General features: G+C 41.6%; 1 protein-coding gene across 2 annotated transcripts in view; it reads right to left on the minus strand.

The window, feature by feature from the left end:
- Positions 1-18305, minus strand: part of FGGY (FGGY carbohydrate kinase domain containing) — a 327828-nt gene that overhangs the window by 227616 nt on the left and 81907 nt on the right. For both annotated transcript variants that reach the window (XM_037404966.1, XM_037404967.1), the window contains one exon: positions 12426-12490. The gene's annotated coding sequence lies outside the window, so the exon portion shown is untranslated. The remainder of the gene's footprint in view (positions 1-12425; positions 12491-18305) is intronic.

An 18305-nucleotide genomic window follows, 5' to 3' on the forward strand; every position in this document is an offset into this window, starting at 1 on the left:
TCAAGAGAGTCACCTCTTGCGTTGAAAAATCTATTTAAAACCAATAAAACTTCTGTTTTCCTTTGGTCATGCTTTTCCTGTGTCTGATCCTGCCACAGCGCAGATTCCCATGGTGTAATTAGAGACCACAAATGACAGAGAAAAAATATGTGCAAGTGTTACACATAAAAGTATTGAGGATAAAAAATTGTCTAAAATCTCTAAACTTCTAAACTCTAAAATTCTTCTAAAACCAAAATTTTTGAGTAAACTGACATTGCAGGTTTTTTCACTTGGATTTCAGACAGAGGCTAGCAAAATTTACAGTAACAAACATTTTAATTGTCACTCAAATCAGAAAGTGACTCAGCACTGCAAGGAAAAGCAAGACTAAATGTTGTGAAGTTCTGACAAACCCAGCTGAGGAATGAGCAAGCACGAGTCCAACTTGGAAGCAGACGCAGAGTATGCTTCTGAAGAAAACTTTGCTGATTGTATTTTGGAGGGGGGTTGTCACAGGGCAGTTTCACTGCAACGTCAAATCACATGTGGACATCGAATCCAGTGCCAAATAATTCCTTGTGGGTATAAAACCAGTTGAAAAATTCCAGGAAGCCCTCCCTTACAGAGGAAGCCAATTCAAAGTCCCCAAATACATCCCAAAAAACCCACTTTGTTTCCATGTTTCTCAATCACAGGCACCTCTTTCTGGCTTCAGGGCAACTCTATCACTATTTTCAGACTTCTCATCTTTCACCCATATGCACAAGACAGCTGGCCCTGATGAACTCACCGGCCCAGCCTCTGCTTGTCTCTGGCTTGGGGTAACTTGTACTGCTTACAGAGTTTCTTGAGAGCAGCCCCTCAGATAACCTGCACACCCAGATAACCCCTGGTTCCCTTCCTGCATCTCTTGACAGATCTGTCGATTTGTCCAGCTTCTGGAGGAGACACACTGAAACCAGGAACGGAGGGGTCAGGTGAGGGGTATCAGAGATAAGGAAGATGGAGGGATCTGGGGGAGGGCAGGGGGAAAGGGAGGAGGTTATGCAGGGCCAGAAGCTGGAAATGAATTACAGTTCGAACTAGTGGTGTGGCCTGCAAACCTGAGGCCCAACACAGCTGGCAAATCTCAGTAGAAATCTCGTCAGTTTCTACACTTCACATACAAAATGAACAGAAACATTTTCCTTCCTTTGGCTAATTTTTATGCAAATAAGAGACAAGGTCCAGTTATAAGAAGCTGTTGCTCCCCGGTCCAGGTTCACATCAAGTTTCTGCTTCACAGATACCAAACCATGAACACATCGTGGCTGGGAAGAAACGCTTAATTCCAGATCCAGGCTGGAACAACAGATGAAAGCTGGCGGTTGGAGCAGCAACTGGCATAACCTCAAATCTTTAGGAGAAGCCATCAAGGGACACCAAGACTGATCTCTTCCTCTGCCTGTTGCAACACATCTGCTTGGGCCAGGATTCCAGGCCATTCCCTTACTGACAAACGTCAGCAAGCAGCGTGTGCTTTTGAAGGCTATTACATCTGTGTCCGACTCACACTCACTCCAGAGGTTCCTGTTTCATATCCTGTTCTGATTGCTCTACATTTATCACGTAAATTAATTTCAAGTACACACAGGGGGGTAAAAAAGTTGGTATGCATAAAGATTATAAAACCTGAGAATTTGTTAGGGGTTATAATAAAGCCTGGTGTCAAAACCACACTCCCACTACACAAATACACACGTACACCATGAACCATGGGTTGTATTTCAAATGAAAGTTAAGGCACAAAACCAAGCCATTTGGTTTCCAGCAACCTTCTAACATGCGCCTTTGGAGACCTCCTAACTTTCTGAGTCCTTACAAACATCACAAACTGAACGCTAGAGCCAGCAACACTTACTCCTCCCAATAAACTGCACTGATACAAGCCCTTCAGAGGCAGTGGGTCTCTGTGAGACAGGAACAGTGAGCAGTAACAGATTCAAGTGCTGGCTTCAATGAATTTGAAGGGAAACATTTCTCTCAAACAGTCAGAACATGTTGCAGAACTTTGGAAATTTTGTGTTTCTTACCTGTGGGACAGAGAAGCTTTAATTTCTAATAAACAGACCTTTTTGCATCTGAAGGCCATACTGCTGCAATGAGCATTGCTCTGACAGGGCAGACTGCCACAGCCCTTTTTGCCATCAGAGAGCTCCTGAAGGCTGTGCTGCCTATGCCTGCTATTCTTGAAAACAGAGATGGGATTACAGGCTTCTGTGGGGTGTCCTCAACTCACACCCACAGAGACTCAATGTGCAGTTCTGTGCCGACATGATTCTTCCAACCATCTACTCCTGTGCTGGGCACTAATCCAGGGAAGTTAAAAAACCCTCCCCCATGACACCCACTCAGCACTACAGTATCTGTTTCCCAACCCTTCTGATAAGTGTGACTGTTATTCTGTTCTAATATTGTCCCAAACACAACAACATGCCCCTAAGTTAAACAGTAAAGGAGGATAATTCAAACTAAGCATTTACCTGCAAACAGTTTTCCAACAAAAGGGGTAAAAAGATATCCCAGCCCAAACCCAACAGAGCATCACAGCTACTGCCTTCGGTGTCTATGATCCTCTAACAACTGTGACCATGCTAGGACATCAAGGGCTAGGTTCAGCAATCAGACTTGAAATACTTCATGCAATAAAACACCAAGTGCAGGTTGTTTGGCTCTGGTTTTCATGCTGTAGGTTACAAATGTTTTGAAAAATTTATCTGTCTTGCAATCAGTAAATAAGCAAGTCCTGAGACCCTTGATGTGGGAAATGTATTTCTCTGATAGAAATATATTCCCATACCATCACCAAAGGGAGTGTAAGTCCTCAGTGAGTAGTAATACAACAGTCCTACTGCTGTAGCCTACTCAAATTGTCTCTGCGATTACCTCTATCCACCAAGCAAGAACAGCAACACGCAGTTAGTGCTGTTTTTCAGTAACATCTGAGAACAGACCAAACTCTCCAAGTTCCTTGGTTAATGCTATAGCTTACTGGGCTAAGGCTGCGCTTCTATGAGCAATGCTTAAACCTGCTGTCAGCTCTAAAGGTGCAAGAGGTAGAGTATACCCACTTAAAAGACTTGGTACTAGCTCCTATTTCAAGCTAAACTTCATCGACACTGTTTATTTAGAAGTTAGGCTTTAGGATTCACACACATCTCCTCTCAGTCTCTCCAAGACAACAGTAAATATCTTTTTTCTTCCAACTCCCAATATGAGATGTGCCCTAAAAAAATCTCCTGGATCATTTAAATACCAACATAAGGATTCTTGCAACACAGGGAGAGAAAGAGGGGGATGTATACCACATGAAAAAAAGAATTTCTCCTGCATCATCGGTTCTCCTTAGAAACTCAGAGGAGACTGTTTTGTGTACACAACACTGTCTCTGTTACAGACTTCTTTGAAGTCTGAAGAAAGGGATGTTGCAAAAGGGAGCTCCTACAGTGTGCAGCTCATCTAGTCTGCCTTTAGGTCAACCCAGATGGAAGAGATAGGGCCCTCATGGCTCGCTTCACCTTCATCTCTCCATTTCTGGGAAGGGTTTCATCAATGTCACAGAGAAGATGTTCAAGCATGCTGCATTCTTGAAGCATAAACCCCCTCTTATTTCACTACAGACACAGCAGATCCAAGTGGATCACGGAGAAGGTTATTTGTACCTATTTACAGTACCTCACAATGCAAATGAGCTGAAGACTGAATATGCAAATAAATGCATTTGAGGAACCAAAGAATACAGTTTTCTCAGTCACCAAAAATGCTCTGCTCTTTTTGTTCTTCATTTATGCCTGTCTTTCTGTTTCCTAAAAGGAATCTTGAATAGTGCTTAAATATATATAACTGTTTCTAATGTACTATAAAGAACAGTGATGAGTTCACACTTCCCTGAACATGACCTGAAGGCTTCAAATTTATTCAGACAGGAAAGCACATACCTTTTTAAAGATAAATTATGTGACTACAGAATCAGATATAATTAATATAGTGTGTCCTCATTCTCCGAGGGGGGTGGGGGGGAGGGTGGAGATTATCACCATGAAATATCAGCCACAGATTAGATAGGGTATGAAAGAAAAAGATTAAAATGTGAATCGTGGCTCTTGTTCAGATACATATCTTTAGCGGAGTAAATTTCACCTAGTAAGTCATTTTAGCTCCATCAACAAACCACTAATCTCTGGTAATGGTGTTCCAGGTTACCGACTGAGTTGAAATACATGGGAAATGAATGAACGCAGCATGCAGATCCTGGATACCTGTATTTGTGATGCTGTTGACACAGCAGAGGCTCGGTGTGCTCCTGCTGCAGCCATGCTTCCTGTTACTATAAACATGCTCTGTTTGAAAAGGGGCTACTATGGGCACACATGTGCAGTTTATAGCTACTTTTGTGCCAACATAAATCAAGCCCAAATGCCATCTCAATGACATAATGTAAGACTTATGCTTAAGGGAGTCCACATACATAAGTGGGTTCCAAAGTAATTAATTTGAGGAGTCCACTTACTTACATTTCAATCTCACAACCAGACAGAGTGTGCCGTGGTTCCCTTGACTTTTTAGCGTCAGACTCCCCAAATTTCACTCTTCCATTTCCTTCACTTCCTCACCTTTCAGGGTCAGAGCTTAACACCGCAAAGGGAAATGAAACAGAGAAAAACAAAACGAAACAAGCTGCAAAGCAGATTAAAGCCACGTTTGACATTCAGAGGTACAGGGTTCCTTTTGCAGTTACAGGTATGAAGTAGCAATAATTTTGTGTCTACAACTCTCAGTATAAACATGTTTTTTTTAAAAAAAGGAAGTTTCCTAAATGCATCCCCACTCAAAAAATGTCATGGCTCTTTAAACATATTCTATTTAATGTTCAAGTCAGCTGTTTTTGGGGTTTTTTTTCTCCTTAGAAATGGTCTGGGAAGTAGACAGAAACCATCTTACATTTCCCTCAACTCTTACTGCTCTAAATGCACGATCTCTGAGGCAAAGGTGTTTGCAAAGCAAGCCACAGAAATATGTGCTTCTGCTTGTTAGAGAGGATGGATCTGCCTGCCAAGTGTCTTCTCCTGAGTGAGACCAAAAGAATTGCCATCAGCCTGTGGCTCTTGCAGAATTCCTGCTCTGACTGCACTGTTAAGCAACACCCCACACACCAGTCTGCTCAGAGAAACTAACTTGCTAAAGTCAGGGTCCAATTCCTTTCCCACGAAAATCAGAAAATTAACTCCTACTACCTTCTGTGGAGGCTGGATCAAATATCAGTGAAGAGACATGCAATTAGTCATGGGACAAAATGACCCATCCAGATTCAAGAGGAGAGATGTTTTATGGGAGGTAATTACCCAATTTATATATGCTGCCCTGAGTCAGTGGGCATGAGGCCATTTAGCAATTCATGGGATCAGCCTCAAACCAAGGATTCCCATTTTTTTGCAGCCCAGAAAGCTGGAACCGTTTCACACAGCCAACACGAAGGTTATTAGCTTGGTCCCACACTTCTCCCTATAAGATGCTCACAGCTCATTGGGGAGGTCAGAGGGATTACAGCACATTTTTGCAGATCCTAGTCCATTCTTAAACTGCAGTGTTTCCATATTTGTTTGAGCAATACTAGTGCAGAACCTGTCATATCAGACAGGCTGCTTCAGTCTTCATGCTTTTTAAAGAAGAGAGGATAGTGATAATGAGGACATTTCCAATGAGATCTCCTCTGGTTCATTTTAAATGTTCACCCTCACTTTCGGAAGGGATTTCACCTTTGTTTCTGATTTACTCTGATGAATGTGTAGCAAGTGCCTGGGCTGCCTCAATACTTAATGCACGTATTTCCAGGAGTTTCTATAGACATTCATCATTCTAGCATGATCGATATATAACGAAGGAATATGAGAAGCCAGTAACAAGAGGTCAGACTTCATGGACCTGATGAGAAAGGCCCAGAAAAAACCCGTAAGAACTGGTAAGAGAGCATAACAAAGCATGGCAATGACTAACCTTTCCTGTTAAATAGGTGTTTACACAGCCAAATTCTACTAAGCTATTAACCGGGCAGAAAAGAAAGACCCTCACTTCCAAGTGGATTATTCCATTTCTTCTTTCTCATTTGGGACCTAGAAAACAAAATTTCAGAAAATGATGCCGTGGTTTTGAAAACACTAATACAATTTGCTGAACACCAGTGGTTTCTTCTACAACAGCTTAAACAGACATACAACACCTCCATGATTATGAATATCTGAGGGAGGAACCAGATTTTTCGGTTTTACACTTGGAATTAATTCTCCTGTACTTGCCTTGTGTCTGAAGAGAAGTAAACAGAGGGGGGGAAATGTGGCTAAAGGAATTATTCAACAAAATCAAAAAATGCATGTGCACACTCTTACAAAAACAAAGAAAGCATGCAGAGAGTTAGGTTTCTTACGAGAATCTCCTTTATTTTAGAGGAGAAAATGTAATGATTGTATGATTGTAATGTTTACGTAAAGATAAATGAGCAGGTAGAATAACTGAACAAAGCCATTAAACAAGACTAAATTCCCAGATATGATTTAAATTAATTCATGGCCATATAGGACCCTCTCATGTCAGAATACAATTCAGTCTTCAGAAAAATCAAAATAAATGTTCAGAGTTTTGAAGGGTGGGTCTGCAGTTCAGAGGTGAAACAAAAGCAGCTTTTCAACAAGTCACCCCAAATTTAGAACCGAATATTCTTCTGCTACAAGGCAATTAGACGATTCTTCCAACCTGGAGATGGAAGAGCCCTGAAAGAAAATGCAATGCAGTAATCAGCCACACTTAACACAGTAACAAATCAGATGAGAGTGGAGGAGTTTAAATGAATGTGCAAGTAGGAAAGAAACACAGTACAGACTTGAAGCTTGTCTAATTTTTTTGAGGTTTTAGGAAAATAAATGTCTTCCATCACATCTTGTCTTTTGCTTTCATGATCATTTTGCGATTTCCAGATTTTTACCAGCTACAAAGAGAACATACTCTACTTTGCACATGATGGTATGATACCCTATGGTGACAAAATGATATCCTATGCCAGATTAGGGATCTCTCTGGTCCTTACGTATCTGTGGTTGTAACCACTAACAAAAGCTTAACAAAAAAGTAAAAGGAAGTTTGCAATAGGCAGCTATGGGCAAATCTGCCCACAAGAAGTTTCTTTCTTCTCCCTAAAAGTCAAAGCCTGATCTGGACCCTGAAGTAATACCTCTGCCTTATACCACTCCTAATTATTTTCAATCCTTGGCGTAGTCACTGTAAATACTTTCATAAACTGGATAAATGCACCTTTTTCAGGGTTCTCCTGAATTCTTCTTGGTGGTATTTTGTGGCAATTAATTTGTTTTATGATCTGGATACCTTCAAAGATGCCTTAATCAAGAGCACATTCTGGCCTCACCACAAAGCTCCTAAAATTCTTATGCATTAAGTCCAGACAAGCCACTCCAAAAATGCAGACAGGTGCCCACAGGACAGGCAAAAATGTCAGAATTTCCCCATGCCGGCTGGTAAACATGTGGCCCAGCTCCCTGCTCATCAGCTTCTGCCACAGGTCTGGGAAAGAGAAGGTTTGAATCCAGGGAGTTACTCTTCCTTAGCCAGCTCCAGGGAGCTGCACCCACCAGACACTGATCCTGGGAGACGTGCTGTGGAAGCCTACCTTCCAGCTGTCCTTGTGAACCAGCTGCTGGCTGCAGACAAGTCCTTCAGCGAAGAGTGAGGGATGAAGGAAGTGGGAACAGGCGCAGCAGGGACACTCCCTGCAGCCTCCACTACTCCCAGAAGATGTGCTTTTGGGGAGCAGGGGCAGGGAGCCTGAATTAGTGGTTTTAAAGTTGGGGGAAGAGGTGCAACAAGTCTTAGGAGTATGTGGGAGCACACAGGAAAGAAAACGAGGGAACTGCTGCTATAGATCCTTAGGTCAGTGTAATCAGCAAAGGAACACACAATAAGCCAGGAATGAAATCACGGCTGGAGCAATGATTTTGTGCCACCAATAAAATCCTATGGGCAGCAGTCATTGAAAGGGTAGGCTTAGCCCGGGTTTTTCATACTTAGGAGCACAGGCAGTCAGCCTAGCTAAAAAGCTGAGAGGATGTGATTTATGAGGACAGAGCTAGGTTAAACAACAAGTAAGGGCAGACATAACAGTCTACAAATACCCATAGGAGTGAATGTCAAGGAGTATGAGGAATTGTTTTGAACAGCAAGACAAATTTCCTAAGACTGAGGTGCAGTGGCTTGTGAAACACTTGCCCAAACAGCTGAAGTTCTGTTGGTCACGACTAGCCTGGGCAAAGCACGAGCAAAGGAAAGGCAAGGAACAATTCTGTGTTGCTGGACAGGTGAAAGAGATCATTCAAATCTGTCTCATGTTCAGATGAGTTCCACATCTCCTTCACCACAGAAGCTATCTGCAAAGTTCAGCAAGGTAGATGAGCTGGAGACAGCATTCTGGAGACATACTGCAACTGCTTTTCCCATTACAATTTTTGTGATAGCGGCAATTACAAACCTTATTTAATCAAGACTGTTTCAGGTTGATTGTATAAATGAAGAATTCACATAGCTGCTGTTGTAAAGGAGTAAGCACATAACATCACTTATAGCTAGAGAAAGACTACCCACCACAGCAGTTTTACTACTGTTAACATCAAATTTATCCTGCACAGAGGGTGAGCGTTACCTCATGCACCCTTTCTCATGCCCACTTAAGCCCCTGAAATAGCTCTTACATGGACCTGAACTTTGTTCTGTGCTGAGCACCTGCATGAAGGGTAAGATCCAGCCTAAGGTCATGTTTCAAGGAGGTAAAGATTTCAGTAGCGGGCCTACAGAACATGCCTGGTACTCCCCACATGGGGAAAAGAGCTGCTGGGGCCACATCGAGCAGGAATGCAAGGGAATGCAAAGTAAAAAGTAAAAAAACCAAAAAGGACCTTTGAATTTTGTTTATCAGCATGGCATTGCAACTGTGGCAAGGTGAGGAACAAGAGGCTACAATTCACAAGGTAGAAAGGGAGAATGGGATTGCCTCAGAATCCCTCAGATTGTAAAATTATCACCTAATTAAAGGAAATAAACACAGGTAAAGGGGAGAAAAGAGCTCCTGCATAGTCTGGAATTGTGATAAGGGGAGGGGAAAGGACTAAAACAAAGTAAATGCACAGCCACAGGCAACAAATGTAACCCTAAGATACCTTTTATCTCCCTCTTTTCTGGCAGATGTCCAATCCCCAGTCCCTGCGGAATGGTTTGTGCACCAAGGAGGATAAAGCCAACAGTTTCCTTACTCCCTCCTGCCCTGAGACATTGGATCACTAATGTGGAGCACTGCTTAACTCAGAGAGGGAACCTAATTCTCACTTAGCCCTGACTCTCCTGAAAAACAATCCCAATGCTGGTGTCCAGTGACAAGAAAGGAGAGACCAACTGTTCCTTGGCCTCTGCATGGAGGAAGAAGGTAAATTCCCTACAACTACCCCCACTGTACAAGACTTTATATTTTTTTCAGAATGCAGAAGTGAGAGGTGAAAAAAAAAAAAAAAAAAAAGAAGAGGAACCACATGTGACTCCTGTGGTGAGGAGGGGACTGAAAGAAACCCAGGAAAGCTGGCCGGGGGGCGGGGGGGGCAGGATTTTTTTAGGCTGAGCACCATTAGGTGGGTCACTTGATGGCTACGTGGTTTCAACACATGCACAGAACAAAATACACTGCTGGAGTGTCATAAAGAAAAGAGACGGATTTCAGAACAACCTAAAAACAAGCTGCAGTTTGTCTCCCATCTAGGGAGGACCATCCCAGCTAGGAAAGAGCTGACCATCCTAGAGGAAATTCTGCTCAATATCATAACAATATTTCAAAGCATTTTGGAGATTTTGGAGTTGATTAAAGAGAAATTCAGGCATAAAAAACCAAAGAAGCTGAGGAACTCTTTTTGTCAAAGGTTTACAACTGGCAGGAAAAAATGTATTGAGGAAGAAAAGCCTTGTAATTAAATCCTTAACTTGAGATTCAGGTTCTTCTTCTCACCTTAGCTTAATGCTCAAAACACATTCACAACAAGAGGTGCCTTACATATTTGTAAACACTATGTTGCTTAAAGGTATGTGATACAATATAAAATATCATAATCCATGGCATGCTGCTAGGAGGCTACAGTGGGAATAGCTGACTGACTATGCAGTAATGTCATTCCCGGGGTAGATGTATCTAAGAACATTCAGGTAGTGTCATGGTACACAAAATTGTGCCAGGGAGAGATTTTGAGTCCATTGTGTCGGTTTCTGTGTTGAGGAAGGAGAGTGTCTTTCACCTCGCTGACTTGTATGGGGCTTTTTCTCCTCAAGTTTTTTTGGAAAAATCTTGAGCAGGAAGCTAAAACAATTACCTGAACAGAGCCATAAATACTTGAGTTTCCCAAATAAGCACTTTCTCATGTACAATAGCTTCCCATGAGTGAGACTACCTTCTGCCATTCACTTTCATTTCATTAGTTTTGTGGTGTGTCACAACAGATCACACTAAAAACTGAGGTAGGACACAAATAGAAGAAAACAATCCTTACTGTGAATCTTTACTTTTGTCTGAAATCCTTTTCTGGATGTTTATGGCATCCCATAAAGTTGCTGAAACATGCCTGCTCTATTTTTAATTGTCATTTTAAATGCCAAAACCCAGAAGTCTTGCTTATATTGTATGTGAACACAGTGTCTGCTTATGTTCAAACCCTCAGGCACTTTAAATAACTCTACTGTACACAGAGAACGTTGTTCATTTTGGTTTTACAATTTTTGCCTGTGTAGAAGGAGCTCTAATGTCTTGAGAACATAAATGTATGTTCATAACCAAGGAGCAAGATCACAGCTGGAATCTACCTGAGCCTCGGATCATATTTCAGCAGTGGCATAAAGCAAAAAAGCAACTTATTTCTCTGTTTAATTTACAAGAGCTACAACTGGAACAGCACATACTAGACTAACTGACGTAACGCACAGGTGAGTGCATGTTACTGGTCCACCTCTGTGCCTGATCCACAGGGAATATCAGCCTGTTTCAGCCAGACTTAAGAGCCATTACCACTGTAGCCCTAGAGGAACCTTGTCCAAACCCTGGTGCATTAGTAAAGGTGGCAGCTGCCATAACAGCCTTCTGTGTAGGCTACAAACCTGGGACATAAAATGGGGTTCTTTTTATTGATTCCAGTCAGTTTTGTACCAAGCCTCCATTGTTCTGTCTTAAAGAATAAACCATTACATAGGACTCATAAGTGATTTTGCTTTTTTTCTTTCAAGGATTAAACAGGAGCACATCGTAATTTCCTTTAAATGCATCTATTATTCATCAGTATTCAGTAAGTTTTATTATGGGCTTAAAAACAACAGTATATATATCTTCATACTCAATTCCGATCTGCTTAAAACAAGAACATGTGTTCTGAAACTCATATTCACTGTTTAGATGTGATTGGCCCTGAAAGTCACAGGGTATAATACGTGTTCCCTGAGTAAAGACAAGGACAAGTATCTGGCCAATGTTCATTTTTCACATTAGTTTGCTGTAAATAATCTTACATGCAATTTTGCCACTTCCTTTCTGTTGGAGTCTCTGCAAGTAGGTTAGCATACCAGGGCTTGCAGAAAGCCAACACACAGTATTTACAAACAGAGAGGAAATAAATTAATTTCACTGTCTGATTCAACACTGGAGGAAGGCTTTTTGCTTCACCCACCATAATAAGAGAAGGTACAATCCCTCCTCTAGTCTGGCCATATTACCAGACAAGGATAATTCTGCTGAGTTAGGGCTACAGACAAGGGGACGAAGAAAAATAGGCTTCATTTTTCAGCGTTCATCCCATACAGCCAGTCCTGTAATAGCTGTCATTATTTGTAACATGCGCAGTAGAAGCATAGATGGAGAAAGGAAGCCATGCATGTAACACTCTCTTTTTAAGCAACCATCGTTTTTTGCAATGATATGTATAAAGGTCATTTGGGGTTTTCCTTCCCTTGAAGTTGGGTTTCCTGAGAGGAAGGAGAGCTGAAATACAGGAACAAGTGGCTGCACACCATTTCCAGCACCAGTAGACCTTCCTCATCGACACAGGTTTAGGAACCACACCTGAATCTCCAGACTTGCTGATGTCCTCTCTTTAAAGGAGAGAAGATGGGGAAGGAGATGGGTGGAGAAGGTGAAGAGGTTGGTTGTGTCCTTTTAAAGGCCTTGCAAACACAGCAAAACTGCTCCCATACCCTTAAATCTACGATAAAAAGTAGGTTGCAATACAAGTGGGAAATACAAGGAAATGTTTCAACCAATAAAATGTGCTGGACTAGCATCAAACTTCCGCTTAAAAAGCTATTTATAATAAACAACAATTACTTACAGTATCATTGCAAGATCACTAGAGGACTCAGAGGTCGAAGAGTACCTGGTTCATCTGGCTGTGACCTGGAAAACAATGTGTCACATATCAGCAAAAACCACCAGCAATCAACGTATTTTTTACGAGGTCTGTTAGAACAGGAGGAAATGTTCAAACCCGGACTGCTGGGCCACTCTGTGACCTAATCCTGGTCAGAGAGAAGAAAACCTGCCATTCACTAGATCACCACTGATAAAAGAGAAAACCCTGAGTTTACTAGATAAGAACATCAGTTTGTCTGGGTTGCAAATCACTTTTAAGCCTCTAAAAGGGTTAACGGGACCCTAGAGATAACAAATACATTATGCAGCTGTGTAGGTGCTAGGAAGATGAATATAGGTTGATTTTTACAAACTTAAGCTATGCAGAGTGAGTCATAATTTGCACCTTGCGTCATTTAATAAATGGGTCTTTTGAAAGTCAACCCACTGTGAATGGGCTGCCAGCTCTCAAAAAGCCAGAACCTTGCTCACCGGCCCACAGGCTGCCTAGTTGTAGGATCAGAAAAGCTGTTCTCCCTAGGTTATAATGTGATGGTAATAATAGGATCCAAACAAACAACTATATGTTTGTGGGTTTGCTGCATCTCTCTTAAAAGGTCAAAAGGTTTCGATTGAAACAACTTTTTATTTCATGAAAGATTAATCCTTAATCATAAATATGTGTTAATCTCATTGCTGCTTCTGCTGTGCCTTGTAACATTGATTATTCAATTATGTCTCACATCCACTTTTTGATTAATACCTTTGTTAGGAAAACCTTGAAAGTTTAGATAAGTAACGTTTGCCTTTGTGCATTTCAACTGTAAGCTTCTGTGTGAAGGAAATTTTTCTATTTTGTAGTCACCCAGGGAAAAGAAAAGCAAGTGGAGGGAGGTCTACATGTTCACAGGGATCTCAGCACTGAGGAGACGGAATAATCATCTTTTGTTGAATACGAAAATAACAAAAAACAAAGTAAACAATACCCTTTTGTTCTGAACAAGAAAGGCAGGGCTTTAATAGTCTTTAAACGAGATAGAAAATTTCCATCCAAATGGAACCATGGAGTAGGTAGACATATTACAACGTTTTGGAGTTCAGTGATTAAATTTAATACTGTGCCAAACAGTGATTAGTTGATGAAGGGCGTTCATAAACAGAATAGAAACAAGGGAAGTGTGGCTCCGGTATAGCATTAGGCCTCCAGTGCAGTTTGGTGTTCAGCTTTCTACTTTAATAACAGGGTCAAATAAAAAAAAAGTTTAATTTGATTTATTTCCTTAAGGAAACTCAGTGCAATTGTAAACATAAGCTGACTGGTATATATCACTGAAACTTCAGCATTCAGGGTCAGATCCAAGAAAAGGGCTTAGGTACCAACTGAAGCGCAGAAATGTATCCTTTTCTTCAGCATTTTTCCAGCTCACTAGCTCAGTCCCCCGGCACGGAGTACTTGTACATGTGAATCCCATTACTAGACACTGAATTCTCCTAACTCGCTGTGCAGGCAACGTAGCATCCTAATTAAGACTTCTGAATCCCTGCCTCAGAGCTGGGTGCATATGTCCTTTATGGATTTTTGCCTTAGTGCATTAAAATCCCCTATCCAGCCCAATGTGACACATTGTCCTTAACACCGTACATATGAATCAAGAGAACAGGAGCACAAATAATTTTTAACTTCTCTGTGGTCTCTCTCAAGCCTACCCAACCCAGGCAGCAAGCATGTAGTGCACAGAGAAGTCAGCAGCAATACATGAGCCCCATGCATACAGACAGCAACTTCAGCAAATAGTCACTGGTTTTGCAGAGGACAAGCAAGATGGTCCCTTGGTTTTTTCAAATGAAATATTACCACCTGGACTCTGAGAAGCTACCTCTGAAGGAAATAGAATTTTCACTTCAGTTTCTGCTAAATGAACTGCTTCAACCCACCCCAGCATCTCAAGTATCGGTATCTGAGGTCTCACAAAAGACTCACATAAGTCTCACAATATATAAGCAAAATTAAACTGAGATATACGTGCAGTAGAAGACATGACAGTTCTTTTCTTCCTTTTCTATCATCACCTGTGCCTACGTTCCAAGCAAAGGCCACCATCATTCTAATTTGAAGTCCTCTTACTTTATTTTGGACCAGACCTGCTCTCATCTGCATTAGTATAAATCTATTGTCTCTTCATGGACTTTGTCCAACTATATTCTGGTGTAAGCAAGATCAGAATATTATTTTGGTGATAATTTGTGGGGTTATGCTAAAGGTCAACATTGGTGCAGGCCACAGATTTTGGTGAAATCTCATATATTTATGGGGAAAATAATTTACAGTTATGAATTATTATAATAGTAACATGATTTGTTTTTAAATGGTAACTTGTGATTGCAAATGTAATAAAAAAATAAAAGAATCTTGCATAAAATTTTCAACCCATCCATCAATTAACAAGAATTAATCACCAAGGGTGTTATGTGTGCTAAGTTAGCTGCAGCTTTCATTACAAGAAAATAAAAAAGTCTAGGAAAAATTGTCTTGGAGTCTCTATTTAGCACTTCAAATGAACGGTTGTGCAAAGCTCCTACTGGAGTCCTTGTCATGGGCAACTTCCCTGACTGCCAGAGGGCCAGGGAGCCTTTCTCAGCAGTTGGAGAAGCAAGTGATTTGCACCTTAAGAAAAATTTCAGACTTACTCTTTGCGTATGATTTGTGTTCCAGGTGGTGGTAAGATGTAAATCCTAGAGCCTTTCTCCACAATGATCAAATGCCAAGAAGTGGAGCAGTTTACTGGAACTGCAGCAGCTTCTAATGTCTTTGCAATGACAGCTTTAACTAGAACGGTACAATATTTTATACTCTGTAAAGCTGAGCTAGACCATTTTGGCAAAGAGTCTGTCTGCCTACCAAGGGTGGGGTAGGTAGTTACTATCTATATAATGACTTCCGACTGCAAGTGGGTCAGGTAATTCAAATAACTAGCCAAAACTGCCTTTGGTCGAGTCTGGTGGAAGTCTAGCCTGTAAGTAAATATGTCCCTCTGCTACAGACTGCACATCCTCTGCCATGTGATGTCTCAGCCATTTCCTGGTACTGCCACTCCAACGACTACTTCACTTCATCTCCCTCCGATTGTAACATCGGCAGTTTCACCACCGAGGCTGCTGTTACTGCACTTTCTGGTGTCAATGGCCTGCTGTGAACTGAAAAAATACCTGCTGGAAAAAACAGTCAAGCACTTGAATGACACCAAAGGCTCCTTCTCTCTCTGCCTTTGTTGTAGTGCATCAGGCAATCAGCCAGTTTGTCAGTTCTGCTTGTCCGGCTCCAAACCAAATGTTTCAGAATCCAGCCTGCACAAATAATCAGGTTTTAAAAAGAAACTGCAGCAGAAGATCAGCTTGCTGCACGTGATCAGTGTAATGCTTGGCTTTCCCTCAACCTGAGCCTGCATGCCTTACATTCAAACACGTGGACTGTGTTTGATCCTGGCATTTGGACTCAGATAAAAGGGGGGGTGTGTGTGTGAGTGTGTGGTGGGGTGGCAGATCCCAAACTCGGCAAGATGGCAGAGGCGCTGCCTTGCATGGTGGTTAAGAAATAACTCATATCTGGTTGAAATGTTACAATAAAGGTATGAAATAACTTGAATGGTAAGAAGTAACTACCAGCTCCCACAGTTCCTTCAGGCACTACGGACGGGGCAGGCTGCCCTGCCTGATGGCAAAGCTCATTTCTGTGCAAAGCAGCCTGGCCATAGGCCTGCCGCGCAGCAACCCCTGAGAGAGCTGCTGGGAAAGGACGCAGCGGTTATTGAAAAGGTCCTGCAAGTATTCAGAATATAGCTGTTTGCCACAACATTTTGGGCAACATTGTTCATATTGCACCAATTCACTAAATTTTCTAGGTCTGAAAGGGAGTGGAAATTTTGACAAGCTTTGCAGTTTGTAACAACTCTCGCTAAGAAAGTCAAACTTATTTCAGCAGACTACAGTTGAACCACAAAAAGAGAGGTCCTGAGGAGCAAGGAGATCCTACAGATACAAGTCAGCAAGACCAAGAGGTGTCACCATGTTTCATAACTCAGTCCTTTACTGGAAACCAAGTCAGCAAAACAAAAAGTTGTTCACAGGCTCTGGCGGGCTTTGGATTAGAGTGATGCCTTCTGGGGAACAGCTTCATGAATCCTGGCAGTTTAGAGTAGCTCTTTTAAAACATTTCTGAAAATGAACTAGATATTTCATAGAAATATGTTATCTTGAAAAGTTTTTGCTTGTCTGTGTTTCAAAACAAGCATGTTCCTGTAAAGAACAAATGAATGTCACTATTATTCCTAAATGTATTTGTAAATTAATATTGTAACCGTGTCACTTAAAAATACTCTGTTTTGATCTTCACAAGGTTATCCCAGTTGCTTCACCCCATAAAATTAACCACAAACACAATACTGAATGAGTCAGAACACAAAGCTGACTCTAAGAGAAGGGATAAATGCCTCCAGAGAGCACAGCAAGCAGGAGGCACGAAGCAAAGTTAAGGGTGCAGCAGTGTGTGGAAACTGTTGAATGAACAGGAACACTTTTCTGGAAAATTCTTGTTTATTTCAAGCTTTATTTCAAGCTCCTTCACCTCCCACCAAGGCAAACGACTCTTGCAGGGTTTGAAACACCTGATGTGATGGACCAAAGTCTGAAGTGGAAAGATGTGAACTACAAGATTCAAGCTCTGAGCAGGAAGGTGGGCCACAGGCTCCGGCACTTCTGCGCAGGGGCTTTGAAATGAGTTTCCAAGGGGCTTACACAAAAGGTCCTTTCAAAAGTGCTCCATAAAATACACCTGAAGAAAGACCGTTAGGAGTAGACTTGGTTTAGCTCTGCTCTCGTCTGTTTAGCTCAGGTGTTGTTTTTTCACACACAGAAACACATGTACAGACCTAGTACACCATACAATGCCTCACTAAAGTCTTCAAGTGGTGGTTATAACTTCATCCAAGATCAACAAGACCTTTTTCCACAAGCAATCCTTTGTGTTTGGGAAGCCTTTGCCCTCAATTTTACTGTCTCCCAATCAACTAACAGGTGCTCTACAGTCAAATGTGAGCTATTTAAGGGCAACCTGCATAACAACTTCCCAGGCTGGCAAGCAATCTTAAATAGTAGGTAGGTACTGGAATGGGTAAGTTTTATTCAGACAAACAGGAACACTCCCAACAGGAAGAGGAAGGGGGGGTGGGGGTGGGTGGGGGGGGCAGGGAAAATGATATCCTTCTTGGTTTCCATTTGGTTTTCTCTTTCCTATGTTGGCATAACAACTCTCACAGAAGAGAATGAGGCTCCCAAAACCAGACACCGTGGTAATCACATTATACAGTGGTGGTTCTTGAAACTTTCCAGTTTTGTTTTGGTCAACAACATAATATGCTGTTAGTATACATGATATTTTCTCCACTTTCACAGGGCACAGATAGCCATATACTGCTAATACTGAAAGCATCTCATTTCAGGCAATTTGACTTTTATTTTTTTTCCCTGAAGAAAGCGCTTTAGGGCAGGAAAAAAAAAGTGAAAAAGCTGTCTCAGCTAGATGCCAGATGTGTCATTTTGCATTGTAAAGCCACACCAGAATTTTATAAGCCATGCAACTGCTCATTTGCATACCATTCCCATATCAGATTTTTAGTCTGTTTCTAGGATCAATGCATTGATGTTTCTCATACAAAAGTTCCTGCTAAGAACATTGTATATATGCTGCCTTATGCTGCCAGATGAGTAGAACCATACTGCTGGTTTCTTTGGTCTAATGTCACCCAGGAAAGGCTTCTGGATTTTTAAAAATTCATGTCAACCAGAAGAGACTGCTGCTGTGCTC

Source organism: Falco rusticolus, chromosome 11 (genome assembly GCF_015220075.1).
Source record: "Falco rusticolus isolate bFalRus1 chromosome 11, bFalRus1.pri, whole genome shotgun sequence".
NCBI lineage: Eukaryota > Metazoa > Chordata > Aves > Falconiformes > Falconidae > Falco > Falco rusticolus.